The sequence below is a fragment of the Anolis carolinensis genome, unplaced genomic scaffold, assembly GCF_035594765.1.
Source record: "Anolis carolinensis isolate JA03-04 unplaced genomic scaffold, rAnoCar3.1.pri scaffold_7, whole genome shotgun sequence".
Taxonomy (NCBI): Eukaryota; Metazoa; Chordata; class Lepidosauria; order Squamata; family Dactyloidae; genus Anolis; species Anolis carolinensis.
The window spans coordinates 20398087-20405723 of record NW_026943818.1 but is presented as its reverse complement, the minus strand read 5'-3'; the positions used below and the strand labels follow the sequence as shown (position 1 = coordinate 20405723).

The window sequence follows — 7637 nt, the reverse complement described above, 5'->3', positions numbered from 1 at the left end:
AGATAGTCCTTAGGGTCACCTTCCAACTCTAGGATCCTATTATTCTATCTATCTATTAACTATCTATCTATCTCTTAAGGGTTAGACTAGATAGTCCTTAGGGTCACCTTCCAACTCTAGGATCCTGTTATTCTATCTATCTATTAACTATCTATCTATCTCTTAAGGGTTGGACTAGATAGTCCTTAGGGTCACCTTCCAACTCTAGGATTCTATAATTATATCTATCTATCTATCTATCTATCTATCTATCTATCTATCTATCTATCTATCTATCTGTCTCTTAAGGGTTGGACTGGATGGTCCTTAGGGTCACCTTCCAACATTTGGATTCTATTATTTTATCTGCCTGCCTGCCTGTCTGTCTATTTAGTTATCTCTGTAACATCTTTTGTCTTTGAACCAGAATTAGCAAGGTGCGTTTCTTATATTTTTCAGTAGTACCATCGTAGAAAAGTGTGTCCAAAGAGTCCAAAATAATAATGTGTTGTTTTTGTTGTTGTTGTCAACAATGCGAGCATAGGACAGGTGGCAAGGGAAATCATAGAATCTGAGGGTTGGAAGAGACCCCAAGGGCCATCTAGTCCAACCCCCTTCTGCTTTCATTCACAATCAAAAGCACCCCCAACAGATGGCCATCCAGCTTCTGTTTCTTCTGTTTCTGGACTCTTGAAGGTCTAATGTCAATGCATTCCGGCCAGTGCCTGCCTGTGATTGGCATGGAGCTGGGCAGGCAAGGTTTATGAGGGATTATCCTGAGAGGTTTCGGCGGGAAGGCCGTCCTTCGGTGGCCACAATCGTCACCACCGAAACAGATGGCAGGGATTATTTCTAGAAAAACAGAGAAATGCCCCACGGGTGAACTGGGTTGCACTGTATGATCCTTGGAGCCTTCCAACTCTAGGATTCTATGATACTCTGATATGGATTCTTAACTGAGGCTGGATGACTATCTGTTGGGAGGGATCGGATAGTGTCTTCCTTCTTAGCAGAAGGGGGTTGGACTGAAGTGCCTTGGTGATGGGTCTCTTCCAGCTCTAGTATTCTAATACATTCAAACATACATACATACATGGTTTCTATCATTATTTTATTATGACACAGCAAACAAGATAGATATTCTGGATTTTGTATCACAAAATCACACTTCCCAAGTGTCTAGGACTGTGTGATGTATTTTCGGATGTTGTGTGCAGATCCCAGTAGGGTGGCCTTTTGCAGTTGGCAGATCGTGATTTTGTCAATGTCTATTGTTTCCAAATGCCGGCTGAGATCTTTTGGCACGGCACCCAATGTGCCGATCACCACCGAGACCACCTGCACTGGTTTCTGCCAGAGTCTTTGAAGTTCAATCTTGAGGTCCTGATAGCGGCTGAGTTTTTCCTGTTGTTTTTCGTTAATGCGACTGTCACCTGGGGTTGCAACCTCAATGATCCAAACCTTTTTCTTTTCTACAACTGTGATGTCTGGTGTGTTGTGTTCCAGAACTTTGTCAGTCTGGATTCGGAAGTCCCACAGTATCTTTGCGTGCTCATTCTCCAATACTTTTGCAGGTTTGTGATCCCACCAGTTCTCTATTATTATTATTATTATTATTATTATTATTATTATTATTATTATTATATTATTATTATTATTATTATTATTATTATTATTATTATTAGCAGAGTCTAGGATTCTATGATACTATGATATGGATTTTTAACTGGGGCGACATGGGAGGGCTTTGACTGTGTCAGAATGTAGTAGGACTAGATGACCTTTAGGGCTCTCTTCCAACTCTAGCTCCTTCATCCTGGATGGGAATTTCTCTTTTCTTTCAGGGGGGAAAATACAGTTTAGATACATATCCTAGGAGGCCAGGGCAGAGAGGAGGCCGGCAACAGTTTGGGCCTGACTCCAGAGATACCTTTGCTCTCAATCCTCCTGCTCCTTGCATTGTCCTCCTTCCCCGGACAGGTGGCCGGCTGAATTGCATAATCCGATCAGGACAGGAATAGCTGCCTCAGCCTTATATAATCCTCCAATTGATGAAAGACAACAGCGAGGAGAGAAACCTCAGGGTGAGCATTGAAGGAAGGCACCCAGGTGGGAAGAATCAGGGCTCTCCATGGCCAGCGATGCAGGTTGGGATGACACAAAGAGTGAAGAAAGTAGCCTTTCTTCTCTGGGGTGGCTTGAATCAAGTCTTTATTACTATTTCTGATGCTTAGTAGCCATGCCTGGTGTTTAGTGGGCACTTCTGACGGACATGCAAACATCTGATGAATGCTGGGTCCGTTTGATGGACACGGGGTCCTTCCCCTGTGTTCTTTTTGCACCTCTGTCATGTCTGATGTTTAGTGAGCATTTCTGATGGACTGGGCTTGCTATATGGACATGCCTAGTGGACATTGAGCACATCTGATGAACATTGGATACTTATGATGTTTGGAAGCCAAGTCTGATGTTTAGCGGGCACCTTCAATTGACATTACGGCCCATCTGATGTTTTGTAGGCATGTCTGATGGACATTGGAGAAGTCTAATTGACATTAAGGCCCATCTGATGTTTCGTAGGCATCTCTGATGGACAGTGAGCATTTCTGATGGACATTGAGGACCACCTGATGTTTTGTAGGCATCTCTGATGGATATTGGGCTTCTCTGATGGACATTGGGACCTACCAGATGTTTCATAGGCATCTTTGATGGACACTGAGGCCCATCTGATGTTTCATAGGCATCTCTGATGAACATTGGGTACATCTGGTAGACATTGGGTACTTCTGATGTTTAGTAGCCATGTCTGGTGTTGAATGGGCCTTTCTGATGGACATGGGCACAGCCGGTGAATGTTGGGTCTGTCTGATGGACACTGGGCCCTTCTGATGGGATTTGAGCACTTCAGATAGACACTGGACATGCCTAATGGACATTGGGGCCCATCTGATGTTTAGCGGGCATGCCTGATGGATATTGGGCACATCTGATGAACATTGGGTTACTTATGATGTTTTGGAGCCTTAGTGGCCACTTCCGATGGCCATGAGCTGGTCTAGTGAATGTTGGGTCCATCTAATATACATTGGGCACTTCTGCTGGATGTTGGGCAAGTTTATTGGCTACATCTGATGTTTAGTGGGCTCTTCTGATGGACATTGGGGCTCATCTGATGTTTAGTAGGCATTTCTGATGGATGTTGGAGATGTCTGATGGACATTGGGGCCCATTTGATGTTCAGTAGGCATCTCTGATTGGCATATTTAATGGTCACATTGGATGCTTAGTGGGCTATTCTGGTGGCCATGGGCACATCTGGTGAATGCTGGGTCTGTCTGATGGCCATTGGCTCTTTCTCCCAGTCATGGTCTTTGGAATTCACAGGGTTTCCCTTCTGGCTTCGCGGTGCCTCATTTTCCGTTCTGAAAAACCCAGGAAGGTGAAGCACCGACCGGCGGTTTTGCCAAGAAGAGAAACTATAGTCCTTTTGACGCAGCCTAGAATCACATGCAACTATTGCTCGTGTGTGCAGTATGTTTTTCATTGATTTATTTTTAATTTGAGTTTCAAGCTGACCTGAGACTTTTGGATATAGGATGAGGGAGAAGCAGTTCGTGCCCAACGTTCACGAGACTGGCCCATCTCCTTCAGAGAAGCCTACAAAACATCTGATGGGCCCCAATGTCCATCAGATGTGCCCAGTGTCCATCAGAGATACCTACTAAGACTCAGATGGGCCCCAGTGTCCCTCCCCGTTCCCAAAAGGTATTTTTATCCCTTCCTCGAAGAGAAAGTCAGGAAGGAGTCGCGTTGCTTGGCAACGGCTGTGTTTCTGGGCCTGAAAAAACACACCATCTCAGCGGCAGCAGCATCCTCTCCTTTCCCGGCTCCCCATTTTGGCTTCTAACCCCAGTTGGAGATCACCGGGCCCTCAGGGGGGGGCTGGGTTGCTAAGCAACCGGAGACAGCTGCCAATCAATGCAAGAGGAGGCACAGTTGGGTGGACAAAGCCCCCTTTTTAAATTTGTGGCAGCATTTCCACTGCAGATCAAGCTTGTAACAAAACCACAAGCTGGGCTTCCTCCATGAGGTCCTCTCTAGGCATTTTCTTGTTCTTCCAGCATGACTCTGTGGTATCCTTCTGCTGGATGCTAACCATAGAGTTGTGCTGGATGACCTAGCGATGCCTGGAAAGGACTTGGGTCCTGCAATGCACCACTATGGTATGCTTTCATTAGAAAGCTTCCATCTAGCCTTCCGTCTGTCTGTCTGTCTGTCTATCTATCTATCTATCTATCTATCTATCTATCTATCTATCTTATCCTATCTGTCTATCTATCCATCTATCTATCTATCTTTCTATCTATTCATCTGTCCTTCCATCCATCTGTCCTTCCATACATATCTATCTATGTATCCATTCATCTGTCTATCTATCTATCTATCTATCTATCTATCTATCTATCTATTCATCTGTCCTTCCATCCATCTGTCCTTCCATACATATCTATCTATGTATCCATTCATCCATCTATCTATCTATCTATTCATCTGTCCTTCCATCCATCCAGTAAGGCCTTCGACAAGGTCCTCCATGATCTTCTGGCAAACAAACTAGTCAAATGTAGGCTAGGCAAAACAATGGCTAGGTGGATCTGTAATTGGTTAAGTGATTGAACGCAAGGGATGATTCTCCCCAGGAGTCTAGTGTCTAGATCCAGGGAAGTCATTCTCCTATTCTGCCTTGGAATCATGCTGTGTCCAATTCTGGGAGATTGGAGGGAGATGTTGACAAGCTGGAATGTGTCCAGAGGAGGGCGACTAAAATGATCAAAGGTCTGGAGAACAAGCCCTATGAGGAGCGGCTTAATGAACATGTTTAGCCTGTAGAAGAGAAGGCTGAACGGAGACATGATAGCTATGTAGAAATACGTGAAGTCATAGGGAGGAGGGAGCAAGCTTGGCTTCTGCTGCCCTGGAGACTAGGATGCGGAACAATGGCTTCAAACTACAGGAAAGGAGATTCCACCTGAACAACAGGAAGAACTTCCTCACTGTGAGAGCTGTTCGACAGTGGAAACTCTCTGCCCTGGAGTGTGGTGGAGGCTTTGAAACAGAGGCTGGATGGCCATCTGTGGGGGGTGCTTTGAATGTGATTTTCCTGCTTCTTGGCAGAATGGGGTTGGACTGAATGGCCCACGAGGTCTCTTCCAACTCTAGGATTCTAGGATTCTATCTATTGTCCTATCTATCTATCCATCTAACCTCCCAACTAGCCATCCATCCATCTATCCATCCTATCTATCTATCTCCATCCATCTTATCTACCCATCTATCCATCCATTTTGCTGTTTACATTTAAAGTATTGTTTTATTTTTTGCTGGTTGAAAGTGCTAGTTGTTTGTGTTCCAATTAATTGAGGGTCTACTGTAATTAATAATAATAATAATAATAATAATAATAATAATAATAATAATAATAATAATAGAAGGTTATGACACATGTCAGTCCCCAAGAATGCCCTCCACTGGACTCCCGTGGCCATCCATTCCTTCTCCCGGATTTTTCTGGATGTGGGAGAAGTGGCTGCTCATCTGGAGCGGGAGGAGAGCGGCAACCTATGAAACCCCCCTGTGGCTTATCTGTGTGTCGCGGCGCATAAGGGATCCACTGGCATTTTCCAGATTTAGACACTCAGAGGTCAGGGCTAAATCTGCAGCAGAGCAGAAAGACGGGGCTGGAGCTGTAAGGGAAAAGGTCAGGCACGGCATTGTCTCCTGGGTTCAGCCAGAAATAGGACTGGGAAAGGGGACATGGGATGACAGAAGGGACCCCCAAAGCACATACAGTCCAGCCCCCTTCTGCCATGCAAAAAGACACAATCTGAGCCTTCCCGACAGACGCGCATCCAGCCACTGCTTAAGAACCTCCAGAGGAGGAGTCTCCAAGGCGGTCTATTTCCCACTCGAGTTGGAAGAGAGCCCCAAAGGGCATCTAGTCCCACTACATTCTGCCACAATCAAATCCTTCCTGTCAGATGGCCATCCAACCTCTGTTCATGTTGTGCCTACACAGTCAAATTGATGGAATTTGACACCTCTTGATACTGGGATTTGTAGTTTGCACTCTTTAGCGGAGAAGTCTAATTAATGGCCTTTCAAAATGACAACTCCCAGAAGTCATTGTGATGATGCATCTACATTGTGAGATTGATGCAGTTTTATACGACTTTAATTCCCACAGCATGGAGCATGCCTGGTGGCTATTGGGCACATCTGATGGACATTGGGTTACTTCTGATGTTTCGGAGCCATGCCTGATGCTTAGTGGCCATTTCCAATGGCAATGAGCTGGTCTAATGAATGTTGGGTCCATCTAATAGACATTGGGCACTTTTGCTGGACATTGGGCAAGTTTATTGGCTACATCTGATGTTTAGTGGGTTCTTCTGATGGACATTGGGGCCAATCCGATGTTTAGTAGGCATCTCTGATGTTCAGTAGGTATCTCTGATGGATGTTGGAGATGTCTGATTTATATTGGGGCCCATCTGATGTTCAGTAGGCATCTCTGGTTGACTTTGGGCACATTTTTTGGATATTGGGCATCTCTGATGGACATTGGGGCTCATCTGATGTTCAGTAGGTATCTCTGATGGATGTTGGAGATGTCTGATTTATATTGGGGCCCATCTGATGTTCAGTAAGCATCTCTCGTTGGCTTTGGGCACATTTGTTGGATATTGGGCATCTCTGATGGACATTGGGGCCCATCTGATGTTCAGTAGGCATCTCTGATGGGTGTTGGAGATGTCTGATGTACATTGGGGCCCATCTGATGTTCAGTAGGTATCTCTGGTTGGTTTTGAATGCTTTTGTTGGATATTGGGCATCTCTGATGGACATTGGGTCCCATCTGATGTTTAGTAGGCATCTCTGATGGATGTTGAAGACATCTGATATACATTGGGGCCTCTCTGATATTCAGTAGGCATATCTGATTGGCTTTGGGCATATTTGTTTTTGGGCATCTTTTGGGATATTGGGCATCTTTGGACATTGGGGCCCATCTGATGTTCAGTAGGCATCTCTGATGGACATGGGCTACTCCTGATATTTGGGAGCAATGCCTAATGCTTAGTGGCCACTTCCGATAGCCATTGGCACATCTGGTGAACATTGGGTCCATCTAGTAGACATTGGGCACTTCTGTTGGACCTTGGGTGTGTTTGATGGTCACTTCAGATGCTTAGTAGGCTCTTCTGATGGCCATGGGAACATCTGGGGAATGCTGGGTCTGTCTGATGGCATGGAGCCATGACAGTTAAAGCAGTATAAAACTGCATCAATTCGACAATATAGATACACCACAATGATCCTCACATCCCAGATTCGAAAGAGCTAAGGCTGCCTCTAAATTGGAAAGAGGTTTGGGTCCAGCTCTTCCCTTTCTTTCCTTCCATCCTTCTTCTGCAAACGAAACAGATCCAGGCGAAGGAGGAGGAGGAGAGGCACCTTGCTTGCGAAAAGGGCCGCATGAAAGATTAATCACTTCCCGGTAAGCGAGACGTCATTGGGACAAAGCCGCGGCTTTCGACTGAGACAGGACTGGAAATCTGAGACCCTGTCCCTTCCCTTGATGGAAAATCGGCATC

General features: G+C 45.3%; 1 protein-coding gene across 3 annotated transcripts in view; it reads left to right on the top strand.

The window, feature by feature from the left end:
• Positions 1–7637, top strand: part of srrm3 (serine/arginine repetitive matrix 3) — a 64652-nt gene that overhangs the window by 6229 nt on the left and 50786 nt on the right. Inside the window, exon 1 of one of the 3 annotated variants that reach the window (XM_062960263.1) lies at positions 5552–7540. The exons of the other annotated variants lie outside the window; for them this stretch is intronic. The gene's annotated coding sequence lies outside the window, so the exon portion shown is untranslated. Of the gene's footprint in view, positions 1–5551; positions 7541–7637 lie in introns of those variants that run through there. 3 annotated transcript variants of the gene reach the window in all.